Below are 15142 nucleotides of genomic sequence, written 5' to 3' on the forward strand. Positions count from 1 at the left end.
AAATGATTTTTAAAATTTTTTTAAAATAATTTTTGAAATAATTTTTAAGTTAAAATAATTTTAAAAATATAATTTTTATATTAAAATAATTTTAAGTTAAAATAATTTTTAAGTTAAAATAATTTTTAAGTTAAAATGATTTTTAAGTTAAAATAATAATTTTTAAAATAACAATAATTTTTAAAAGGTTTTAAATGAATTTTTAAAGTTTTTAAAATGATTTTTAAAAGAGTTTTTTTTTTAAAAAAAAATAATTTTTAAAATGTTTTAAAAATAATTTTTAAAAGAATTTCTTGAAGTTTTTAAAATGATTTTTTTTTAAAAAAAGAGTTTTTAAAATGTTTTAAAATAATTTTTAAAAGAATTAAAGTTTTTAAAATGATTTTTAAAAGAGTTTTTAAAATAATTTTTAAAAGAATTTTTTAAAGTTTTTAAAATGATTTTTAAAAGAGTTTTTAAAATAATTTTTAAAATGTAAAATAATTTTTAAAATAATTTTTTAATGTTTTTAAAATGATTTTTAAAAGTGTTTTTAAAATAATTTTTAAAATAATTTTTTAAAGTTTTTAAAATGATTTTTAAAAGAGTTTTTAAAAGAATTTTTTAAAGTTTTTAAAGAATTTTTAAAATAGTTTTTAAAGGGTTTTTAAAGAATTTTTAAAATAATTTTTAAAATAGTTTTTAAAGAGTTTTTAAAGAATTTTTAAAATAATTTTTAAAGAATTTTTAAAATAATTTTTAAAGAAGTTTTTAAAATAGTTTTTAAAGAATTTTTAAAATAATTTTTAAAGAAGTTTTTAAAATAATTTTTAAAGAATTTTTAAAATAGTTTTTAAATAATTTTTAAAATAATTTTTAAAGAATTTTTAAAATAGTTTTTAAAGAATTTTTAAAATAATTTTTAAAGAGTTTTTTAAAATAATTTTTAAAGAATTTTTAAAATAATTTTTAAAGAATTTTTAAAATAGTTTTTAAAGAAGTTTTTAAAGAAGTTTTTAAAATAATTTTTAAAGAGTTTTTAAAATAAATTTTAAAGAATTTTTAAAATAATTTTTAAAGAATTATTAAAATAATTTTTAAAGAAGTTTTTTAAAATAATTTTTAAAGAATTTTTAAAATAGTTTTTAAAGAATTTTTAAAGTAGTTTTCAAAGAATTTTTAAAATTGTTTTTGTAAAAGGTTTTTTTTTTTTAAATAATTTTTTTAAAAAAAACTTAGGTTAAAATAAATTTTTAATTTAAAATTATAAATTTTTAAGTTAAAATAATTTTTAGGTTAAAATAAATTTTTAAGTTAAAAAAAATAAATAAATTTTTAAGTTAAAAAAAATAAATAAATTTTTAAGTTAAAAAAAATTAAGTTTAATTTTTAAAATAAATTTTTAAGTTAAAAAAAATTAATTTTAATTTAATTTATTTTAATTTATTTTAATTTAATTTTAAATTCGAAATTTAAGTTGAAATTTGAAATTTAATTTTAATTTAATTTGAAATTTGAAATTTAATTTTAAGTAATTTGAAATTCGAATTTTAATTTTAATTAATTTTAATTTAGTTTGAAAATTAATTTAATCCTTATTCATCTCACCCGATCTAGATTATCAATCTGGGAATCCTATGATTTTGTGAGATGAATTAGATTTTATTACAGAGTTTGGTTTAACTTGTATTAGATTCAGGTTTAGCTTTGGTCTCAACAAATAGGCATTCTTCGAATAAACTTCTAAGCTTGGTGAGTCACTTGGACGTCATTAGAAGTAACCAACCTTTCGAGGTTTTTCGAATAGTCCTATCCACGAAGCTTAGTACTAAACTTTGGTCTAACTAGTTAAGATCCATTTAAAGGTAGCTTCGGTCGGTTCCACTTGGCCAAATGCACCAGATTGAAGTCATATCTTTCTAGACATGCGATGCCCAAGCTTCCCCAACGTACTATCATCAAAAAACTTCACTAGTACCATGATTCAAGTTAAACTTGAACCCTCTTTAACTAGTCCTAATTACTCTGTCGGGTAGGTTGGTTAGGGTTACCCTGTCGGGTAGGTTAGTTTTGGAGGTGCCAGCTAGTCTGGAGCCTCCCCCTGAATTATTGGCCATTAATTTAAGATTTTTGTATAATTAGAGTTGGTTTTAGTTAAGTTTTAATGTTTAGTTTGTAATTTAAATTTAAGTTTTTAATTTTGAATTAATTAAATTAGTCAAATTACCTTTCTTTAAGAGAGTGTATTTAATATTTGAATTTTATTTCAATTTCAATTTTATTGGGTTAATTAAATTATCTTTCTTTAATAGCTTATTTTTAAAGTTTATGTTTTTATTTATTTTTAAATTTGAATTAACTAAACTGTTTGAATTATATTTTCTTAACGGTTTATCTTTTAGCTTTTTATTAATTGTTAATTTTAAAATTTCTAGATTATTTTTGTTTAATTTGTTATCTTTAACATTTAATTTTAAGTTTGTTAAATTCCGTTTTGATTTTATCAAAGTGTTTGATTTTATCCTTATATTTTCTTTGCCTTTTAAATTGATATGGTTAATTGAATTAGTTAGATTAGTTTTATCTTTAAAGTTTAATTTTTTATTAATTAAATTATCTTGGTTTTGGATAGCATTTTCTAGATTGATTTTATCTTGATTATTAAATATTTTATCAAGGTATTTATTGATTTTATCCATTTTCTCATTCTTAGCATTTAAATTCAAATTTATTTTAATGTTTGACTTATTTATGTCTAAATGCTCACCTAATTTCAAATTTTCTGAATTAATTAAATTATTTGAATTGATTTGGTCATTGTTCTGTTTGACCAAGACAATGTTGATGCCAAATTGATCAGAGTCTTGATTGACTTGATCAGAGTCTAGATTATTTTGTGATTTTGAATTTAAATCATTTAAATCTAGATTATCATGCACCATACTTGGACTAATTTCATACTTATCATCATGCTGATTATTTAAACTACTATTAGCAGGGGTATTTTGGTAAATATTACTAACCTTGAGCGCAACCCCTAATTCAGTAGGCTTCTCCGTTGGATTTGACTCGAGTCCATATTTGACTTTAACTTGATCTTCTAGCTCCATCGGCGTCTCGTGAAGCTTGATCAACTGGGTCCACAGCTCATATGCATTCTTGTACTTTTCTAATCTGCATAAAATATTGTTAGGTAAAACATTACAAATAATGTTACTTACCTTTTTGTTTAGTTCCGAGTTTTGAGAAGGTTTCCTCAAAATTAGCATATAATCGATGTCTACGCTTCCTAAGAAGCATTCCATTAATCGCTTCCAGTAGTTGAAGTCTTCATGATCGTATGGTGGTGGTTCGCAGGGGTTCCGTCCTTCTAGAAGAGTCATAATTTCTGACAAGAGAAACAAACAAAAAAAATCCCAAGACTTGGTCTTGGATTAGCAGTGCTGGAGAAAGAATATAATATTGCACTAATTTCGAAAAATAATAAAATATTAATTAAAAAATATTATTCCAAAATTTTGAAAATGTAATATTTTATCAATACTAAGCAACGGTGAAAAAATGATGATGTGTTTTTCAAAAACGGTTTTGGAGGGAAAAAACGAAAGGCGTGTTTTAAAAATGAACGATATCTAATTTTTCTTTAAAAAACACCCCTCTTTGCCTGACTGGTGGTTGCACCAAATCAGAGCGGAACCTGGCTCTGATACCACTTGTAGGACCGTTAGATTCGATAGAGGGGGGGTGAATATCGATTCGAAAACTTAGAGTATAAAATACGCAGCGGAAAAGTAAATGAACACAGTGTTTTTTACTTCGTTCGGAGCCTGTGACGACTCCTACTCGAAGGCCCGTACTCCGTGAGTACTTTCGTTGGGCAATCACTATCAATTCGAATATTACAAAGTTAAGTACAAGAATTGACAGATAAAGAAAATACCGACAATAGAATTAAAACAAAATCAGCACTTAGTCGGAGAGCTTTTCGTGGCGTCGCAAGAGCACAGAGCAGCAGATCTTGGATTCTGAGTTCTTAGATTAATTGATTTCTGAAGCTCCTGCCTGGGGCTTCTTTTATATGCTGTTCCGGGCGCCTGGATCCCTTCCGGGCGCCTGGAATGTGACGTAGCTACTCAAACCGTGATGCTCCACGTGGCGACAACTTGGCTGGATATAATTTGCCTTCCGGGCGCCCGGATCCCTTCCGAGCGCCCGGACCTCCGAGCGCCCGGATCCCTTCCGAGCGCCCGGACCTCCGGGCGCCCGGACCACCTTATTCAAGAAAACTCCCTTTTCCTGCAAAACAAAGTTAGTCCGAGGCAACATATACCCTGCAACATAGATTATTAGCACATTTATAATAGTATGAATTAGCACAAGTTAGTATGACTTAGATTCCGTCTTTCCGAGACCGGAATCTAGTCACGATCTCGACTTAGATATCCGAAATGGATCTAAGCCGGATCGACGCCTAATGTTCCCTTCCCGGGAACGCGTCCTCGCAGTCACTCCCCTCCAGTGACTTACCTCACTTACCTGCCAGACGTCCGGTCGACCCGTCTGGACTTCTCGCCAGCTATCCGGTCAGCCCGTCGACCTAGCTGGACTTCTCGCCAAGCGTCCGGTCAGCCCGTCGACCCGCTTGGACTTCTCGCCAGCTATCCGGTCAGCCCGTCGACCTAGCTGGACTTCTCGCCAAGCGTCCGGTCAGCCCGTCGACCCGCTTGGACTTCTTGCCAGCTATCCGGTCAGCCCGTCGACCTAGCTGGACTTCGTGCCAGACATCCGGTCAGCCCGTCGACCTGTCTGGACTTCTCCTGCACACTGGATCAAAGTGTCAGACAACAACAAAACTAACTTAACCTGATTTGCCATTCATCAAAACCTGGGTTAAATCGTTAGTGCTAACCGCACCAACAGATTGACCATCCTTGGACTTGGCTAAACTCAAGTCCAAGGTCCCTAAACCCAATATCCGGTCAACCGTGACATGTTGGGACCTCATACCTAGCATTCGATCAACCTTGACCTGCCGGGACTTCTTCGCCAAGTGTCCGGTCAACCCTTTAACCCACTTGGACTTTTCTCCTCATGCCAAGTGTCCGGACCTCCATGACTTCCACCAGATGTCCGGTCAACCTTGACTCATCTGGATTTCCTTATGCCAAGTATCCGGTTAATCCTTTGACCTACTTGGGCTTCCCAACACCAGGTGTCCGGTCAACCTTGATCCACCTGGATATCCACGTGCCTGGCTTCACTCACCAGGTCTTTCCTTCTGCCTAGCTTCACTCATTAGGGTTTTCCATCTGCCTAGTTTCACTCACCAGGACTTTCATCTAGCTTCACTCACTAGGTCTTGTTGATACAGTCTGACCTGGATGTTGTTTTGATGTTGACACTGATTTAAGTTTCAATCAGATATTGAATTGACTCAGACAAATCAGGGTTGACTTGGTTGACCTGATTAATCTGATTGGGAAAAGTCCGAGCAAGGAGCTTGGCACGGGAGAAGTCCTGGTGAGTGAAGCCAGGCAATTGGAAAAGTCCTGGTGAGTGAAGCCAGGCAATTGGAAAGTCCTGGTGAGTGAAGCCAGGCAATTGGAAAAGTCCTGGTGAGTGAAGCCAGGCAATTGGAAAGTCCTGGTGAGTGAAGCCAGGCAATTGGAAGTCCTGGTGAGTGAAGCCAGGCAATTGGAAAAGTCCTGGTGAGTGAAGCCAGGCAATTGGAAAGTCCTGGTGAGTGAAGCCAGGCAATTGGAAAGTCCTGGTGAGTGAAGCCAGGCAAGGGAAAATCCAGATGGATCAAGGGTGATCGGACATCTGGTATTGGGAAGTCCAAGTATGGAAACTTGGCATGTATAGTCGGAGAAGAGCTCGGTAGCTCGGTCTCTGGACTGTCAGGATTAAGGGTAGCAAGCTTGGAAGCTTGCCTCTTAAATCACAGCCTTGGATCGGTCTGATGACCGATCCAGTGGCACAAGTGGCACGGGTGATCGGTCGGCAGACCGATCCAGTGACACTAAGTGTGCCCTGATCGGTCTACGGACCGATCAGTAAACACTCAGTAGCATACTGTGTTGTTACTGATCGGTCCGCCGACCGATCAGTGAGAACTCAGTATGCTACTGTATCGATACTGACCGGTCTCGGGACCGGTCAGATTGATGCCTGATCGGTCCGGAGACCGATCAGGCTTGTGCGCGCGACACCTGATCGGTCTGGGGACCGATCAGGTTAGTTTCTGATCGGTCCGCAGACCGATCAGTAACGATCGAAAAAGAGATTTGAACGTATGGATCGGTCTGCAGACCGATCCATATTATAGTCTGTTTTGCATGCACTTTCTCTGATTCTTTCTGATTCAAAGTTGCTTTTGCCTAAATATTTCTAACCATCTGCTGCAAGATTTTGAGGTGCAGGTTACTGGTAATTTGCAATTGGTTGATTTCAAATTGAGCTTCATTAATAGAGGATACCAGAGAGACTTTTGCTATGTTCCACTGTAAACCTGTTAAAGCAGCAAAGTCGTGGCTGCGATCTGGCGGTGATCTGGCATCGATCAGCTCAACTCATGGTGATTGGGTGGAGCTCAGAGACACCAGTGAAGACCAGAATTCCATTGGTGTGAGCTCAGATGATCAGATGAGAAAGAAGCGTGATTGGCGATGCTATGGCTGGATGCAGAGATTTGCTGCAGTTTGGCAGGGATCCGTTGCGGGCGAAAGGCAGAGATGGCAGAGACATAAAAGGCTGGTTGAAGAGAGGGTTAAGTAGAAGTTTTTCTTTGGGAAGAAAGAAAAAAACGAAACTCTCTGTCGATCGGGGCAAAAGCTTTGACGCTCGGGGCTGAGAAGCGGCTGTCTCGACTTGCTCTCTGTTTCACTGACCTTCGCGTGACTGTAAGCTTAATTTTCATTCTCCTAAGTCACCAAGCTCAGTAAGTCTTGTGCTATATTCTACATACCTGTTGAGATTTTGTTGAGAGGTCACTCCACCGAGAAGGAGAAAGTTCATAGCCGGGTGTTCACCGGGGTTGATCTACCGAAGATCGGCTTGTCCACCTTACGGACACCGAGGAGTAGGGGCAAGTTATCCCCGAACCTCGTAAACACTTGAGTCACTGTGGTTTGCTTTGTTTCTTCTCTTATTCTTATTCTGTTCTTAACTTGTTTTCCGCTGCGCTAACCACTCGTGTGAGTTTTATCTTTAAGTTTTAGCTTTTGAAGAGGCTATTCACCCCCCTCTAGCCATCCAAGATCCCAACAAGTGGTATCAGAGCTTGGAGCTCTTCATCCGGCTTAACAACCTAAGAGCAAAGAGATGGCCATGAGGGAAGGTTTTAGCACAAATCGACCACCTTACTTTGAAGGGGCAGATTTCCAGTACTGGAAGGGACGCATGGAGTATTACCTAAAGACGGACATTGCCATGTGGTTCTCAGTCAAGGAAGGCTACACACCACCAAGAGATGAGGAAGGTAAGGAGCTCGAATCGTCAAGGTGGTCTACCGAACAACTCCGCAAAGCACAAGCCGATGCCAAGGCCATGGTCACCTTGCAATGTGGAATCGCCAAGGACCAACTAGTCAAGGTAGGTCCTTTTACTAGTGCAAGAGATCTATGGAACAAGCTCATTGAGCTTCAAGAAGGGACTCGGGACTCTCGAATTGCCAAGAGAGACTTGTTCCTCAACCAACTCCAGAACCTCACCATGAAGGAAAATGAGAATGTAAGTGAACTTCATGGTAGGTTTAAAGAGATCATTAACGGTCTCCATTCCATAGATGAACCTGTAGAAAACCGCGATCTTGTAAGGTATGCACTTAAAGCTTTTCCTAGGAATGCCTTGTGGTCATCTATGGTAGATGCCTACAAGGTATCCAAGGATCTTTCAATTGTCAAGTTAGATGAATTTTTCTGTGAAATGGAATTACATGAACTTGCTAACAAAGGCCAAAAGGAGAAAGGTATTGCTCTTGTTGCAGGAGAAAGGAGCAAGGATGGGAGAAGGAAGAAGGAAAAGAAGAAAGAAAAGGAGATCTCCTCATCCACCTCTTCCTCCGAGTCCGATGACGAAGGCGAATCATCGTCATCAAGCGAAATGGCGAATTTCGTGAGGAGGATCATGAGAAGAAGCCGAAGATACAAAGGTAAACCTAATGATCCGAACATTGATAAATCTAACGTTACGTGCTATGAATGTAGTAAGAAAGGGCACTACCGAAGTGAGTGTCCTAAGCTCAAGAAGGAAGAACGAGCCAAGAAGAAGGAAGAACGAGCCAAGAAGAAAGAAGAAAGAAGCAAAAAGAAGAAGGCCCTTAAGGCCACTTGGGATGAGTCATCTTCAAGCTCATCCGAGGAAGAAGAGAAGAAGGAGAAGAGCACTCGCCATTTAGCACTCATGGCAAGGGAGGACTCCGGAAGCGATGGCAACTCAAGTGATGCTTCAAACGCGGCCTCATCATCCTCGGATGGTGAAGAGGTAACCTCTTCTCATGTAGAAAAATGTTATAAGACTATTACTCATTTATCTACATTGCTTAAAAAGTCGAAAACAGAAAATAAATTGTTAAAAGAAGAAGTAGAAATGCTAAAGGCTCTTAGGGAAGATGAGGTTGATGACCTTCATCTAGAGCTTCTTGAAGATGAGAACAAGGCTTTGAAGAGTGAGGTTGAGAAGCTCAAGAAAATGCTTGAGAAATTCTCAACTAGCTCTAAGACATTAGACATGATCTTAAATGCCCAAAGGGCAGTCTACAACAAAGCCGGGATAGGTTATCAACCCAAAGAATCGAGTTTTATCTCATTAGTGTCTAGGACCCAATACCATAGATCAAATGATTCTAGGGTTCATGGAACTAGGAAGGGTATGACCAAAGCATGGGTTCCTAGGTCACTTCTTGTAGATGCATTAGGTCCCAAGATTTGGGTACCTAAAACATCTATCTTTCGTATCTTGTAGGCATTGATCGAGGGGGAGCACCTATCAACTTGGTTTGTTGATAGTGGATGCTCCAAGCACATGACCGGGGACAAATCTCTATTTGCTTCTCTTCAAAACAAAAGTAGAGGTAATGTGTCCTTTGGTAACAATGGTAGTCTTAAGGTAATAGGAGTTGGAGACATTCATATATCCGAATGTCTTCATATCAAGAATGTCCTTCTAGTCAAGGGAATGACTTTTAATCTCCTAAGTGTCGGTCAATTGTGTGATACGGGTTACACAATTGAATTTCATTCAAGTCAATGTTTGGTTAAAAACATTGACACACTTGACACGATACTAGTAGGCACAAGGGTAGACAATATTTATCAAGTATCATTTAAAAGTGCTACTAATGCTTTGATTAAGTGTTTCATGTCGAAAGAAGAAGAGTCTTGGCTATGGCATAGAAGGTTGGCACATGTAAACATGAAGAACATCCGGAAGCTAGCAAACAAAGGATTAGTGCGAGGCTTACCAAGCATCAAATATCAAAAGAACAAACTATGTGATGCATGTCAAAAGGGTAAGCAAACAAAAGCGGTTCATAAAGGTAAAAGCATTGTAAGTACTTCTACTCCGTTAGACTTATTGCACATGGACCTATTTGATTGCAGTAGTGTAATATCTTTGAATGGAAGTAGATATTGTCTTGTGATTATTGATGATTTCACTAGATATACTTGGACCTTCTTTTTGAAACATAAGGACCAAACCATAGATATTTTCATTTCTTTTTGTAGAAGAACGGAAAATGAAAAATCAACCACAATTAAAACCATTAGGAGTGATCATGGTGGTGAATTCCAAAACCATAGGTTTTTAGAGTTTTGTCAAGAGAAGGGTTATAGACATGAGTTCTCTACTCCAAGGACCCCACAGCAAAATGGGGTTGTGGAGAGAAAGAACCGATGCTCAATGAGTACTCTTTGCCGAGCTACTTATGGGCCGAAGCTGTGAGTACAGCCTGCTATGTGCAAAATCGAGTCCTAATACACAGATTTTTAGGAAAGACCCCTCATGAACTTTGGTTTGGGAAACCACCTACAATTAAACATCTTAGGGTGTTTGGTTGTAAGGTGTTTATCTTGAACACAAAGGATCATCTTGGGAAGTTCACGGCTAAGGCTGATGAAGGGATACTGGTCGGGTATTCACTCACCAGCAAAGCCTATCGAGTCTACAACAGTAGGACTAAATTGATTGAAGAGTCCTCTGATGTAGCTTTTGAAGAAATCCCTAATTTAAATGATCAATCAAGGGATGTAGAACAAATTCAATTCGAACTTAGAAGGCTAAGTTTGAATGACCAAAACATCGAAAGAGTCGAAATTGACTCTGATAATGATGAGCAAGGACAACAAAGAACTCAGGTGGATCCATTGCCTGATATTGAGTCCTTGTCTGTGCCAAGTGAGACCACTCATGAGGCACCATCAGCACCAAGGCAGTCTAGGTTAGACACTAGTCACCCCCAAGACCAGATTGTGGGAGACATCCATCAAGGGGTTAGGACTAGGTCATTCTTTAGAAATGAGTCCAATGAGGTCGCTTTGATCTCAGAAATTGAACCTAGATTAATTGATGAGGCATTGCATGATCCTGAGTGGATCATAGCTATGCAAGACGAATTAGGTCAATTTGAAAGGAGCCAAGTATGGGACTTGGTTCCCAGACCTAAGAAGACCACCATTATTGGAACCAAATGGGTCTTCAAGAACAAATTGAACCAAAAGGGAGAGGTAGTTAGAAACAAGGCAAGACTTGTAGCCAAGGGCTATAGTCAAGTTGAAGGCCTTGATTATGATGAGACATATGCTCCAGTGGCCCGATTAGAGTCCATTCGCTTAATGCTAGCTTTTGCTGCACATAGAGGTTTCAAGCTCTATCAAATGGATGTAAAATCGGCCTTCTTAAATGGTCTCATTAAGGAAGAAGTTTATGTTGAACAACCACCGGGATTTGTGAATACCGAATCTCCAAATCACGTGTACAAGCTCAAGAAAGCACTTTATGGGCTTAAACAAGCACCACGAGCTTGGTACGAAAGGTTGTCAACATACCTACTAGAGAAGGGCTTTGTTAGAGGACAAATAGACCCAACACTATTTCTACGTAGAGATGGTGAAAATATTTTTGTAGCCCAAGTATATGTCGATGACATAATTTGTGGCTCAAACAACAAGGGCTATTTAAATGAGTTCATCACTCACATGGAGAGTGAGTTTGAGATGAGTCTAGTGGGAGAATTGACTTTCTTCCTTGGACTCGAAATCAAACAAACTAGAGATGGTATTTATGTCCATCAAGCAAAATACACTCAAGAGATGCTCAGAAAATTCAATATGAGTGACTCTAAGGAAGTGTCCACTCCAATGGCGACAAACACTCGCCTTGACAATGATGAGAGTGGAAAACCAGTTGATCTAACGCAATATAGAAGCATGATCGGTAGTCTTCTGTATCTCACAGCCAGTAGACCCGATATACTTTTTGCTGTGGGCATGTGCGCTAGGTATCAAGTCTGTGCAAAGGAATCTCATTTAATTGCAGTTAAAAGAATTTTGAGATATCTTAAGGGCACAATAAGAGTAGGTCTTTGGTATCCTCGTACCGAGTCTTTTGACTTGATAGGTTATACCGATTCCGATTATGCTGGGTGCAAATTGGATCGGAAAAGTACGAGTGGGGGTTGCCAATTTTTAGGGTCATCTTTAGTTAGTTGGTCAAGTCGGAAGCAACATTGTGTTGCTCTCTCCACGACCGAGGCTGAATATATTGCCATGGGAGAGAGTGTATCGCAATTGTTGTGGATGATACACACCTTAGAGGATTATGGATTTTCTTACAAGGGTGTACAAGTGCTATGTGATAACATTAGCACGATTAACCTAACTAAAAATCCAGTCCATCATTCAAGGACAAAACACATTGAAGTGCGTCATCACTTCATTAGAGATCATGTAGCTAGGGGAGACATTGCACTCACATATGTTGAGTCAAAGTCAAACCTAGCTGATATTTTCACCAAACCCCTTCCGGAAAATGAATTTAGTCATTTAAGGAGGGAGTTGGGAATGTGTTTGGCTCCTTAGGTCATTAGAGTTTCACCATGATCAATAAGGACTATTAAAATGACAAGAGTAATTGGGACAAAAATTTGGGCAACTTGGGAACATCTCACATACACTATAAGGTTTAACAAAATGTTTTTGTTTGCTAGAAATGGGGTGAGATGCTAGGATCAACCAAATTATTCAAAATGTATCATGCATCCCTTGAATAATTAGGTTGAAGAGACATTAATTGAGTTTGGGGAACACCATTACACAATTCATGTGTATTTGGTTCCTAGATCTTACTCATACATTCCAACCAAGGAATCTTGGTTGGACTTTTGTCTAGAAATTGTCTAACATAGTTAATGTGTTTGGTTGATACTTTTTGCTTGATACATTTCATGACTTTGATTGATGTTAGGACAAGTTGATAAAGAAGTATTAGGAACTAAGACTTATTTTGACAAACTTGAAACTAATCATAGAGAGGACGAATTTTGGAATAGGTTATAGGTAGCCTATGTCAGTTTTGGGACTTTGCTTCACTACAGATTGTAGTTTCAGCAATTTCCTAAGTTTGTGGAGATTCACTGATTTTGAAGCTAAGAATCGAGAAGGTTTAAATTTTGAATTTCTAAGCCTTGAATGAGTTCAATTCTTGAGAGCAAATCATTAGGAATTATCCATCTGATATCACTAACTATAATCTATGGGCTTCTAGGATCCTAGGAAGTTGTTGGAACAAAATTTAGGACTTTTGATACGAGTTTCAGATATCAGAAGTCTGAAGTATCAGACACTGATCGGTCGCTGGACCGGTCAGGAGACTCCCTGATCGGTCCACAGTCCGGTCAGGGGCTCTCTTGCGACAATCATATCTGAACGGTCTGCAGACCGTTCAGATATCGAACAGAGAGTTTGCCGACCGATCAGGAAATTTCGATAAGTTCTGTTCGCGTTTTGAACGGTCCCGGGACCGATCTGAAGGATGCCTGATCGGTCCAGGGACCGATCCGCTATCTCCGATCCAAGGATCTGATCGTTCAATTCTTCTCCTGATCGGACGGCCGTCCGATCGGGTTGGTCACCTACCCTCTTAAAACCTCCCATTCTTTGGCGTCTCACGCGAACCCTACCTCTCCGCTTCTCTCGTTTCTTCTTCCCAGCGCCGGCCGACCCTCGTTTCTTTCTCCGACGAACGAAGTAATGCCTCCAAGGTAACTTCCTCTTCCCATTCCATTCATCCTTAGCATTTTTTTAATTTGGTTCTCACTGCATTTGCGTTTCTGGGTCGGTACTCATATGTTGTGGTCTTGTGCTCCCATGTGTACCCCGGTCATGTCCCATTTCCCATCCTTAGGAAGAAATCTGCAGGGGAGGGTACCTCTAAGTCGGATAAGTCCAAATCTAAGGTTCCTACCTCTTCCCGACCTCAACCATCCAGTTCGGGGAGATTCCCGAACCAACAGTTTGAGAAAAACTTTAAGGACAGGACTTTCAAGTTGCTCCCGTGTAGGTCGGTTGATAAGAAGTACATGAACGAATTTTGTCCGTCCATAACCGAAACTATCGCCTACTACAAACTTGACACCTTGGTATATTTGGAGAGAGACATCAACCTTGACTTAGTCTCGGAATTCTATAATAACCTTCATCAGACTCCTGATGGTAGTTATAGAACAAGAGTGGCTAAGCAAAACATTGATCTCGACATAATTGCCTTCTTTGGGTATTTAGGTTGTCGTTTGTGTTCGGGGACGGTGTTCTCCATCTATCCTGTTTTGCCTGAACCCGTACCTCATCCTCTTAATGTCTCTTCTGACTCAATCTATGAGTACTTCTTTGGTCATCCGAGACTGGATGGTTTAGATGAGTTAGATGACGACTTTCCTACATTTGCAGCCCTTAGACTTTCTGCTCCTGACTACATTCTTTTCAAAATTGTCACACAATGTCTTCTACCTATCACCTCTAAACCGTTGGCGGAAATTCGACCATATCACTGTCTGATGCTTTATGGGTTACGTCGACGTCTAGATTTTGATATTATGTCGAGTGTCTATATGTCTATCATTTCCCATAGCGAACCGAGCGGCGACAACATCTATATGCCTTTTGGGCATATAATTACTGATTGGCTCGAGTCCATGGGTATTGACGTCTCTAGGGGGAGGATAGTGAAGATGGTCAGGCAGGATTGTCGACTTGGGAAACGTGCGTTTTCCAAGTCCGGAATCCTAAGTCAGGATGGGACGGTTAGGTGGAAGGATGGGAGGGCACTAGGTGAGTTACCACTCCCACGACAGGGTGCTCGTGCTCCTGCTCCAGCTGCACTTGTCGAGGCGGATCCAGATTTGCGCTGGCAGATCGCGGAGTTGGAGGACCGATTTGATCGCCACGAGGAGATGGTGGCTGCTGAGTTCGTTGGTCTACGTCTCCACATTGACCGACGCTTTGAGACCCTACAGAGACATCAGCTGGCTACTCATCAGGCGTTTATGGGATGGATGGCCAGCCACCCACCACCTCAGCCTTCTACAGACGATCCATCTTCAGGCAGCGGCGTGCCCCCTCAGGGATTCTCTTATCCTGTTGCTGATGACACTGCTCCTCATGATGAGGATGCGAGTTGATTTTGATTATGTGATTGATTGTTGATTGTGCTACTTTGTTCTAGATACGATGTTGATTGCCTGTCCTGGATGGTTGCTACTTTAGACATTATGTTTATTTTCATGCGTTTTGTACTCCTATGATATCTTTTTCATGCTATGTATATGACATTGCTTGAGTTCTATCATATCTTACTTCTTTTTGTGGATTATGATATGGGTTTAAGGGGGAGGTGTTTGTCAGTCCTCATATTTTTTTTATATATATATACCTTTTCGGTGTTTGACAAAGGGGGAGAGAGTATTTGAAGTTTAGAGACGAATTGTAAACTCAATATGAAAAAGGGGGAGAAGATATTTGAGATATATCCGTCTTAGGGGAAGGATCCCGATTTCCCTAAAATTATGGATATGAAAGCATTTCTGATCTAAACTTAAATCGTGTTGTCAAACAACAAAAAGGGGGAGATTGTTGATACACGGATGTTGTTTTGATGTTGACACTGA

This window comes from Zingiber officinale, chromosome 3B (assembly GCF_018446385.1).
Source record: "Zingiber officinale cultivar Zhangliang chromosome 3B, Zo_v1.1, whole genome shotgun sequence".
NCBI lineage: Eukaryota > Viridiplantae > Streptophyta > Magnoliopsida > Zingiberales > Zingiberaceae > Zingiber > Zingiber officinale.